Source organism: Sinocyclocheilus grahami, unplaced genomic scaffold (assembly GCF_001515645.1).
Source record: "Sinocyclocheilus grahami isolate Dianchi unplaced genomic scaffold, SAMN03320097.WGS_v1.1 scaffold431.1, whole genome shotgun sequence".
In the NCBI taxonomy this organism is placed as follows: domain Eukaryota; kingdom Metazoa; phylum Chordata; class Actinopteri; order Cypriniformes; family Cyprinidae; genus Sinocyclocheilus; species Sinocyclocheilus grahami.
This window is the reverse complement of record NW_015505610.1, coordinates 1,810,023-1,822,425: the sequence shown is the minus strand read 5'-3', so window position 1 is coordinate 1,822,425 and position 12,403 is coordinate 1,810,023.

Sequence of the window (12,403 nt, the reverse complement as noted above, 5' to 3'; positions counted from 1 at the left end):
AAGAAAAACTCAATTAAGGTTTTGGAGTGGCCAAATCAAAGTCCGGACTTAAATCCGATTGAGATGCTTAAACAGTCCATTCATGCTCGAAAACCCTCCAATGTGGCTGAATTAAAACAATTCTGCAAAGAAGAGTGGGCCAAAATTCCTCCACAGCGATGTGAAAGACTCATTGCCAGTTATCGCAAACACTTGATTGCAGCTGTTGCTGCAAAGCGTGGCACAAGCAGTTATTAGATTTAGGGGGCAATTACTTTTCACGTAGGGCCAGGCAGGTTTGGACAGCTTTTTTCCCTTAATAAAATAAATAATAATTTAAAAACTGCATTTTGTATTTACTTGCATTATCTTTGTGTAATATTAAAATTTGTTTGATGATCTGAATCTTTTAAGTGTGACAAATATGCAAAAAAATTAAAAAACAGGAAGGGGCAAAAACCTTTTCACACCACTGTACTTGGTTAGATGATATGAAATCTAAACATAAAACCTAAAATATGTATGTTGGTTTAAAAAGAAAATGTCAGTGAACACATTATAGTGTATGTCAACTGCCTATTTATTTGTTTATATTTATATAGTGCAACATTAGAATAAACCTCAAATTAATTGTTTCAATACTGAAATAGATTTTACTGAAATTAATTTTTAAAATGTGCTTAATTGTGTTCTTGTAAAAGAACTACACTACCCATAATGCTAAAGAGAGATCTACCAATCAGAGGTGACGCGGAAATGAGATTCACAGCAAGCAGTGTCGGCTTGAGTTTTGGCAGAGTAGGGAAGTTAAAAATTTTTATCTGAATAAAAGTATAATGTTTTGTCATTTGTTCACAGAGTTGTTTGGTTTGGTTCAAGTCTTAAGGCCTATTCATGCCAAGAACAGGAACTATATTAATAACTATATTAGTGTTCACACCAATTAACCGTAATGTTCTGTTTATTCTAAGCATGCTTTAAAGTCAGATGAGCTTTGGTTGTCAATGTTTAATCATTTGTTTCCTGTTAATAATTGCCCCGAAAGTGCCCAATTTATTTTTATGATCTGAGGTAAATGATCACTTGTTGCTTTCATTGTGGTTATTAAAGTCACACACCATGATATTCAAAATCGAAAAAATTTGAAATTAAACCCTTGGATTGTTATATTAAACCATTATACAAAGCACATAATTGGTAGCTGAGATCATCATTGTCATTAGACACATAGTTCAATGTTCTTCTTCCCAACCATGACGTCGCAGAAAAAAAATAATAATAATAGAATCCTCTGACAATCGTCGCCAATCACTGGTTAGGACAAAGACTAATTCATATGGAAAATATACTTTTTATTTTGTGTTGCAACTTTTATTGTGTATATATATACCTTTTATTTTGTGTTTTATTGTTTAACTTTGTTTAAAAAATATATTTTGGGAAAAAGGCAGTTTTTTTTTCCCAACCATGACGTCGCAGAAAAAAAAAAATAATAATAGAATCCTCTGACAATCGTATATACTTTTTATTTTGTGTTGCAACTTTTATTGTGTATATATATACCTTTTATTTTGTGTTTTATTGTTTAACTTTGTTTAAAAAATATATTTTGGGAAAAAGGCAGTTTTTTTTTAGTTTCTATCCACAAAAATATGAAGCAGCGCAACTGTTTTCAACATTGATAATCATAAGAAATGTTTAATGAGCAGCACATTTTAATTTTGAAAATGCATGTGGCACTGAAGACTGAAGTAATGATGCTTGCAAAGTTGGCTTTGACGTCACTGGAAAAAAGTATGTATTCAAACAGAAAACCATTATTTTAAAATATAATACTATTTTATATTAATATTTGATAATATCAAATACACTGTTGGAGCAGGAAATAATAGCAAAACAAGATTCCTTTTTAAAGATGTATTCACAGCTATTATTGTATTCATAACTATCAATTATTGCTGTGTGTGTGTGTGTGTGTGTGTGTGTGTGTGTGTGTGTGTGTGTGCGTGTGTGTTGAAAAATCTAACACTCTGCTCTCACTGGTTAGGACAAAGACTAATTCATATAGAAAATATACTTTTTATTTTGTGTTTTATTGTTTAACTTTGTTTAAAAAATATATTTTGGGAAAAAGGCAGTTTTTTTTTAGTTTCTATCCACAAAAATATGAAGCAGCGCAACTGTTTTCAACATTGATAATCATAAGAAATGTTTAATGAGCAGCACATTTTAATTTTGAAAATGCATGTGGCACTGAAGACTGAAGTAATGATGCTTGCAAAGTTGGCTTTGACGTCACTGGAAAAAAGTATGTATTCAAACAGAAAACCATTATTTTAAAATGTAATAAGATTTTATATTAATATTTGATAATATCAAATACACTGTTGGAGCAGGAAATAATAGCAAAACAAGATTCCTTTTTAAAGATGTATTCACAACTATTATTGTATTCATAACTATCAATTATTGCTGTGTGTTTTTGTGTGTGTGTGTGTGTGTGTGTGTGTGTGTGCGTGCGTGTGTGTTGCAAAATCTAACAATCTGCTCTTCTGAGACAGCATCCTAATAGTGCTCTGCTGTCCCGTGTTATTCTGACGTGTGCAAACAGACTCACAGTGCAACAGGACAGAGTGGCTGAAGTTGGATATGATTTATGTATATTCTATAGTCAGGTCGTTTGGAACGTCATAAAACACTCGCCTCAAGGGCATTCATAAAAAAGCCTGCACTGCCTGAGCCGGCCAAGCAGCCTGATGTTGATTGTTCATGCCTGATGGCACACCTTCGGATCTGTTTGCAGTTGGCTATGCCTGAGATCGCACTCTTGATTTTCTTTGGCCGGAGACTGGACAGATTGGCCACGCTGGTGGTCCGGCTCTGCCAATGGCTCATGTGTGTGGAGAGCGAGTGCCTGTGATTCTCTACGGCCGCGCCGTGTGCGTGTGTGTCTGGGAGTGATTGGCTATGCTTCTACATGATGTGGTTACTTTTCTGGGTTCCCGCTGTGGCAGTGTTGCTGGCAGCCCCATGCATTCATAGCAGTCAGTCTCTCACACAGCTGAGCTCATCCTCAGTGATGTCAGAGAATGAACCCTTCCCATGATGCACAGCCAGGATGATTACATTCGATTGTTTATTTGTGCTCTCTCTGCTCTTGTCATGAATTTTAGCCTATCACAGTGTGAGTTATTACAGGAAGGTACACCACCGTTCAAAAGTTTGTTTTTGTCTCTTATGCAAGGCATTTATTTGATCAAAAATACAGTAAAAACAGTAAAACTATGAAATATTATTGGGTCATCCCGTGTCCAATCAACCACATTTCAGAAATGTCCCCAGATCAAATTTTTTATTTTGCTAATGTTTTTGTTTTGTTCTTTTCTGAAGAAAGATAAGCATGTACAGTGATGACAGCCCAAATATTAGGCTAAATGTCATGGATGAATATTTACTGAATAATCCACTCATTTGTAGAGGGCGGACAAAATGTCAATTTTCACCTGAGATTCAGAGCCAAATTACAGGAGGATAAAAATGACTTCAGAAAGATGGCAGCATCATAATGTTATTTTTACACAGAGATTGATAGGTCTGTTAGTAAAATCTGTTGACTTTAGCAATCTTTGTTGCATTATGTGCCAATGGTGACCATTCAAAAATGGAGAAACAGCAGTTTTCAAGTTGTTTCTCCAAAGTTTGCATTTCTGTAACTCAAAAAGTATTACAGATATATGAATGCCCTTTTAGATATTGGGTCTTAGCGAACTTCGATTTTGGCATCTTCATTTGTAAGGCCCTATATGGTTCGTTTCCAGAGATATTGGAATTTCAATATGGCTCCAAAAGTAAATTGTTAAATTGTACACATTTCACTGATCAAAAACCAAACCAAATACTTATTTTCTTTATTTTAAAGAGGAATGTCTGAAGAACAAATCATGTTGAAACTAGAAATTTATCTTGTTTCCTTCTGTTCAAACAACTGCATTGATCATACCTGTCTGAGTTCCATAAATATTATTTTTCCAAAGTTTGTGTGCCTATAACTCAAGAAGTATTAAAGACATTTCAATATGATTTTTAGATTCTAGTTCTTAATAAACTTTTCTTTTGGAATCATTTTCAAGGCCCTACATCGTTCAGTCCCTGAGATATCGGGATGTCAATGAGGTTCCATTTTCAGTCTGTTGAATAATACGCATTTTGGGTGGTCACTTTGTATACAGACGATACTTATTTTATTTAAACTAGAATATGTGAAGAATAAGTAATGTTGAAACTAGACATGCATTGTGTTTCTCTCTATCAAAACAATATGCATAGACATAACCTGCGATAAACTTTTCTTTTGGAATCATTTTCAAGGCCCTACATCGTTCAGTCCCTGAGATATCGGGATGTCAATGAGGTTCCATTTTCAGTCTGTTGAATAATACGCATTTTGGGTGGTCACTTTGTATACAGACGATACTTATTTTATTTAAACTAGAATATGTGAAGCATAAGTAATGTTGAAACTAGACATGCATTGTGTTTCTCTCTATCAAAACAATATGCATAGACATAACCTGCAATATTTGCAAAATCAAAAATGTGAGTTGGGGACATGGAATGACCCTATTACAATTACAAATAAGTGTTTTGTTTTTGAATATATTTTGAAATGTGATTTATTCCTTTGAATTGTCGGCATCATTACTCCAGTCTTAAATCCAGAATTCAAATTGCTGTTTTGTTTTTGCCAGTTTTGTAATTCTCAAATATTTCATATTATATATACTGAATATATATATCATCTTTTAAAGTTAGAAATATTTCAAATGCAAACAGACATCATTAAAGGCATCAATAAAGGAGCAGTGATTATGTAAACTTAATATTTTCAAACAAAGTAGTTGATAATAGTTAGGGTTAGGGTTTGAAGCCCTGCATCAATAGACTAGTTTACGGTCATAACTAACCATCAGAACTAAACATCTGGCCTTACAAAGAAGCGGATCTGCAGATTTCTCACAGTATCTTCTAAGAGTGTTTTTTTCCCCTGCTAGTCATTTATTAACTACAAATGAAACAGTAATTATTAATATCAATAATTAAGATGACCTTAAATTACCTTATCAAAATCTAATTAAAACACTGTCTTAAATAATAAATGAAAAATCTAGCAGATAAATACACTAGTCTGGTTACCAGCTAATTGGTCATTGGATAACTAGTCACCCATCCTTGTTTATTTTCAGTCCTCTGTTATTTATTAAGCAAGCTTTATTTGCGCTATCTGAATTAACATTATTTTTTTCTCTCTCTCTTTCCTTCCAGAAAGGTTTGTCTTATCATCCTGCTGTCCACAGTTTACTCAAGCAGCTACTGTGAAATGTTAATCACAACTTTAATTTGTACTGCATTAGCATTTTGATGAACTTGCAGGGCTTTCCGGTGCTCTTCGGGTGCTTTTTACTCATAGTTACAGAGGAAATTACTTTTTGATTAATTAAGTTTGTTAGCGCAGCTGAGCTCAGCAAACTTGAACCTTACTGTAGATAGAGGAGGAGAATGACAGAACCACAGAGAGGGTGCGGAAATACAGAAGACGGCTTGGCATATAAATAAAGATATACCAATAGAGCTCGCTGATATTCCTAATGGTCTAATTTCATCCAGTGAGTGTTTATACTGAGTATCGGCATTACATAGTTTATCTAAAAGTATGAATATACTGTATGTACATAAAGATAATATCAAAGGCCTTGATTTGTCCAATTTTTGTTAAAGACACAGGGCTTAGTGTGATATTTTTTTTTATGCTCCTACACTCTAAATAAAAAAAAAATGCTGGGTTAAATACAACCCAGTGCTGGGTAAAATAGGGAAAAACCCAGCAGTTGGGTTGTTTTGACCCAGTGTTTTGGTTACTACCCAGAAGGTTGGGTTAAACATTTAACCCAACCGCTGGGTCAAAACAGCCCATTTGCTGGGTTTGTCCCTATTTTACCCAGCACTGGGTTGAATTTAACCCAGCATTTTTTAAAGTGTAAAATCTAAAAAATGCTGGGTTAAAACAACCCAATAGCTGGGTCTGTCCCTTTTTAACCCAGCATTTTTAGAGTGTAATATTGATTATTGCTAGCTGATTTTAAAACAGCTCTTAAATTCTCTTAAACATTAGAAAAAAGGCATGAATGAGAGAAACATTCATTCTGTTTGGATAACATATTTTATATTAGTATATTTCACCATGCTATAAATATATAAGACCCAAGACCTCAAAACCAGTCATAAGGGTACATTTTTTATTTGTTTATACTGAATAAATAAGCTTTCCATTGATGAATGGTTTGTTAGGATAGGACAATATTTGGCCGAGATATTTGAAAATATGGAATCTGAGTGTGCAAAAAAAAAATCCAAATATTGAGAAAATCGCATTTAAAGTTCTTAGCAATGCATATTACTAATCAAAAATTAAGTTTTGATATATTTACAGAAGGACGTTTACAAAATATCTTCATGGAACATGATCTTCATTTAATATCAAATCAATAAGTTTGACCCATACAATGTATTTTTGGCTATTGCTACAAATATACCTGTGCTACTTATGACTGCTTCTGTGCTCCAGGATCACAATTAATGTTTAGATCGGGGTATGTAGGTATTTCTATTGTTTTTGAAAAAAGTCTCTTATGCTCATCAAGGCTGCATTATTTGATCTAAAATACAGTAAAATAGTAATATTGTGAAATATTAACATATTGCGAAATTTCTTATCAATGTTGAAAACAGCGGTGCTGCTTAATAATTTTGTGGAAACGGTGCTACGTTTTTTTTTTAGGATTCTTTGATGAATAGAAAGTTGAAATTTGAATATTTTGTAACATTATAAATGAAATGAATGTTTTCTTGCGGAATAAAAGTAATAAATAAAATAACCAAACAAGCAAACAAACTGACCCCAATGGTTTAGAAGGTAGTGTGTGTGTGTGTGTGTGTGTGGTGTTGTGGTGAATGTGCTGATGTTCTCTCTGCAGGCTATGCTGGATGTGGTGGCCAATGAAGGATGGCTTGTGTCTGCGCTGAGCATTTGCAACCTTGTACAGATGATCATTCAGGCCAGATGGCTTCACGATTCCTCCCTGCTCACACTTCCTCACATCCAAACGCAAAATTTCAATGTCTTCAGGTACAAAACCTTCTAGTAAGTCCTGTAGCAGGTCCATTACTGTCCCATCACTGAATTCAATGATGAACTGTCTTTAACTGAAAAATGAGTGTTTACTATTGTCACTTTGCATTATTGACACTATTTTCCTAATTAATGCTGTTCAGTTGCTTTGTCACAATCTGTATTGTTAAAAGCGCTATATAAATAAAGGTGACTTGACTTGACTTGCTGGATGTGGTGGCCAATGAAGGATGGCTTGTGTCTGCGCTGAGCATTTGCAACCTTGTACAGATGATCATTCAGGCCAGATGGCTTCACGATTCCTCCCTGCTCACACTTCCTCACATCCAAACGCAAAATTTCAATGTCTTCAGGTACAAAACCTTCTAGTAAGTCCTGTAGCAGGTCTGTTACTATACAGTACATCCCAATACTTCCCTAGCACTCATCACTCATTTTAACATCTGTCCCTACACTAATATCCCATAACATGTATTCTGTACAGAAACCTGATAACCTAAAAATAGATTAGACATTTTGCTGAACCATCAGTATAAACAAACAATATATGTGGGTAGTATTAGACATCATTTTAACTGATTTAACAGTGTACTGTGGTGTGACATGCTGTAAATTTTTTGGTATTTTTTCTGATTCTTTTCTGATTACTTAACATGCATTTTTTGTGGCGTTATATTAATGAAGTACATCGAAAACGATTTGATGTAGGATTTGCTTTGAAACTATTTTCACTCATAAATTGTGAGTAAATTTCACCAAAAAAAAAAGTGTAAGAAATGACAAGTAACATTAAATGTACTACTCCAGTAATCTTTATTTACAACTTTGCAAAATTGTTTGCTTTGCAAAAAAAATTATAATAATAATAATAATAAAGGCAAAAAGATGTTCAGAAATGGTAAAAAATTAAAACTGTCACCAGTTTGAGGGCATATAAAAAATGAAAATGACTAAATGGGCAGTTACTGTATTTTACTGTACTGTATTGGCATAGCTCATAATTTACATATACACGAATGGACCGACTAGAATGTAAAACAATTTTTACTAAAACAATCATTCATGTGATATAAATTAACATGACTACAAGATATTTTTATTAATTATTTTCCTTATTTATTTTAACATATTTATTCCAGTTAATAATGCATTTTCAGAAATCATTCCAATATGTTATTTGGTGCTGCTTAGTATTTTTGTGGAAACTGATATATTTTCTTTAGGATTTTTTGATGAATAGGAAAAAAAATGCATTTATTTCAGATAAAAAAAATTGTAACACTTGATGTGTCTTTAATGTCACTTTTGATATATATAAAACATGTCCCTAGTAAAAAGTATTAACGACAACATAATAATATAATAATAATAATTTTAAGTAAATAAAATTGTAAGCAAGAAATGTTAAGAATTTTTTCAAGGTATGACCCCAAACAGACACATGCACACATATATATTTTATGAGATAATTTATATCACATGAATAATTGTAATTGTTTTAGTAATAATATATATTTTTTCACATTCTTGTATATGTAAATTATGAGCTATGCCAAAAATGCCAGGATGCTTGATAATGTATAGTCCCATTCTACAGCAACATTTTATACTGAAAAGCCCCAATCTTTCTTCTGGCTCCAGTCACGGTCTATTTATGTGACCCTTGACCACAAAACCAGTCATAAGGGTCCATTTTTTTAAATTGAGATTTATGCATCATCTGTAACCTGCATGAATAAGGTTTGTTAGGATTAGGACAATATTTGGCTGAGATACAACTACTTGAAAATCTGGAATCTGAGGGTGCAAAATAAATCAAAATATTAAGAAAATCGCCTTTCAAGTTGTCCAAATGAAGTTCTTAGCAATGCATATTACTAATCAAAAATTAAGTTTGGATATATTTGCGGTAGGAAATTTACCAAATATCTTCATGGAACATGATCTTTACGTGATATCCTAATGATTTTTGGCATAAAAGAAACATTTATAATTTTGACCCATACAATGTATCGTTGGCTATTGCTACAAATATAACCGTGCAACTTATGACTGCTTTTGTGCTCCAGGGTCACATATAGGGTTTATATATAGAATCACATGTTAAATAATTCTAGAAGAATTGTCAGTATGACTAAGACCATACAAGTGCATATAATATATACTATAATAAATGATCATAGGTTGTGGCGGGCAATGTTTTTCCTTATTTTGTATCATACAGGCCACCTTATTGACTGTTTCAGAACATTCTTTGCTTTCTCTTCTCCTCCGCCCATGTGTTTTCCGCTCGCCCGAGCGCGAGCGCATCCTAACACGTTGTCACAGAGAGAGGCGAGTGTTCACTTCCTGTCGGCGGTGTTAAAGGGGCGCAGAGCTTCTCACCTGTGGCTCGCTGATTATGACAGTGTAACATGGCTTAGCGGCTAATCCCGCCGGCATCTCTTATCTAACTCCGCAAACACCATCAGCATCACTTACATCAGTGGGGACGCCTCCCCCACCCCGCTCCACACACATGCACACACTAACATCATTGGCGTTGGATTTTCTCTCGCCCATAACACATTTCGCCCGCGGCGAGTGTAATTTGGTGGAAACACAATAAAAATGGTAAGAGAGGGATCAGGCCAGTCAGGATCCATCACGCTGTGACAGCAGGAAACGGGAGCTCAGCCTGCCCTTGAAGGATCGAAGGCACCGTCACGTGACCGTATCTTTTCCTTGACAGAAGGTGGAGCGCCAAAGGTGCGAGGGGCAGAAGTGGCTATCAAGGCCCAATCGACGAGCTTCCCGAGCTAATGGCCGCCTGCGACGGGAAAGAGGACATCTTCACATCGATGGTGAAGGAGGTGCTGCAGCCCAAACAGATCTCTCAGGTCTGTTTGCCTGAGAGATCTTCTTACGTACATCTTACGTACCCGAGGTGCAAAGTAAACCACTCGGTTTACAAAGATGTCGAATTTATTGGCGGCTGCAGCATTTCTCGCGCAATATACTTTTTTTGGAGATTGCAGCTGTGTGGATGAATCACCTCTTAACAACATAAACATTCAAATAAATTCCAGTTCTCCACGCATTAGGCAGCGGGCACGGGCCCGTGATTTGCCGAAACCGGCCGACAGTCACGGTGGTCTCAGGTAGCACCAAGATCTCCAATTACCTCCCAAATGAGAGGGTTTAGAGCTCCAATCTAAGTGCTAATTGCAGCGGTAATGCGAGCGTCCGAGCCCCATCAGTATTCCAGCAACCCCCCCTTCCTCTCGGCCCTGCTAATTAAATAAGCACATGCGCCGCCGTGTCCTCGTCTCGTTCACGAAGGAAGCATAATCCTTGCATAAATAGCTGTGGCGGGGTGATCTACACCGTTTTCTCCTTCCGTCTCTCATGTCTCTAATGCTAACAGAAGCACGGCAAGCAAACGGCCTCCGCACAAACACCTTCTTTTAGATGTTTTTTTATGTTTTATTCTAGTACAGTTGTTAAACGATGAGCTAAAGTGTGTTTATGGTTTATTACATAGACTAAATATGCCCTACCAATCAAACGTTTGGAGTCATTAAGATTTTGTTTTTTGTTTTTAAGAAGTAGGCTATCTTATGCTCACCAAGGCCGCATTTATTTACCTGTATTCAAAAATACAGTAAAAACTGTAATATTGTGAAATGCTCGTCTCTCATGTCTCTAATGCTAACAGAAGCACGGCAAGCAAACGGCCTCCGCACAAACACCTTCTTTTATTTGTTCTGGATGTTTTGTCATGTTTTTTTATGTTTTATTCTAGTACAGTTGTTAAACGATGAGCTAAAGTGTGTTTATGGTTTATTACATAGACTAAATATGCCCTACCAATCAAACGTTTGGAGTCATTAAGATTTTGTTTTTTGTTTTTAAGAAGTAGGCTATCTTATGCTCACCAAGGCCGCATTTATTTACCTGTATTCAAAAATACAGTAAAAACTGTAATATTGTGAAATGCTTTTAAAATGTTTTCTATTTGAATATATTTTAAAATGTAATTTATTCCTGTGATGCATTACTATAGCCATTACTCCAGTTTTCAGTGTCACCTGATCCTTCAGAAATCATTCTAATATGCTGATTTGGTGCTCATTTGTATCTGTTATTATTAATGCTCAATTATTAGCCTAATAATGGTTCTTATTATCAGTGGAGCTTCTAATATTTTTGTGGAAACAATGACGCATTCAATTCAGGATTCTCTTTTTAATAGAAAGTACAAAAGAACACCATTTGTTTGAAATAGAAATTGTGTGTAACATCATAAATGTCTTTACTGTCACTTTTGATCCATTTATTGAATTCAAGTATCAATTTCTTTTTTTCTCCACTTTTTTTTAATTACTTACCCCAAAGTTTTGTAGCGTATCAAAAAGTGTTAAATCAGTTTTTAACATAAATAATAATAAGGAATGTCACCCTTGACCACAAAACCAGTCATAAGGGTCTTTTTTATTATTATTAAGATGAATATATAAGCTTTCCATTGATGTATGGTTTGTTAGGATAGGACAATATTTGGCCGAGATGCAACTAGTTGATAATCTGGAATCTGAGGGTGCAAAAAAAATCTAAATGTTGAGAAAATTGCATTTAAAGTTGTCCAAATTAAGTTCTTAGCAATGCATATTAATAATCCAAAATTAAGTTGTGATATAGTAGGAAATTTACAAACGATCTTTATTTAGTATCCTAATGATTTTTGACATAAAAGAAAAATAGATCATTTTGACCCATACAATGTATTGTTGGCTATTGCTACAAATATACCTGTGTTATGACTGCTTTTGTGCTCCAGGCTCACACATATTTCTTCAGCATATTAGAATGATTTCTGAAGGATCATGTGACACTGAAGACTGCAGTGCAGTGATGATGCTGAAAATGCAGCTTTGCATCACAGGAATAAATTACATTTCAAAATATATTCAAGCAGGACAGCAAGGCACAGGCGCCACACTTCCCCAAACCCAAAGACGAAGGCTGGTTTCTTGTTCTCGGGGAGGTGGAGAAGAAAGAACTGCTGGCTCTCAAACGTGTGGGATTTATACCCAACCACAGCAGCGTGTCCGTGGCCTTCTACACCCCTGAGAGGATGGGGAAGTAAGAGTCGTCTGCTGCTGCTCTGATGGCATGTTTTCTGTAGTACCTACAGTCTTAATGTGTGACTCCTCCTCTAGGTGTATCTACACTCTAAAAAATGCTGGGTTAAATACA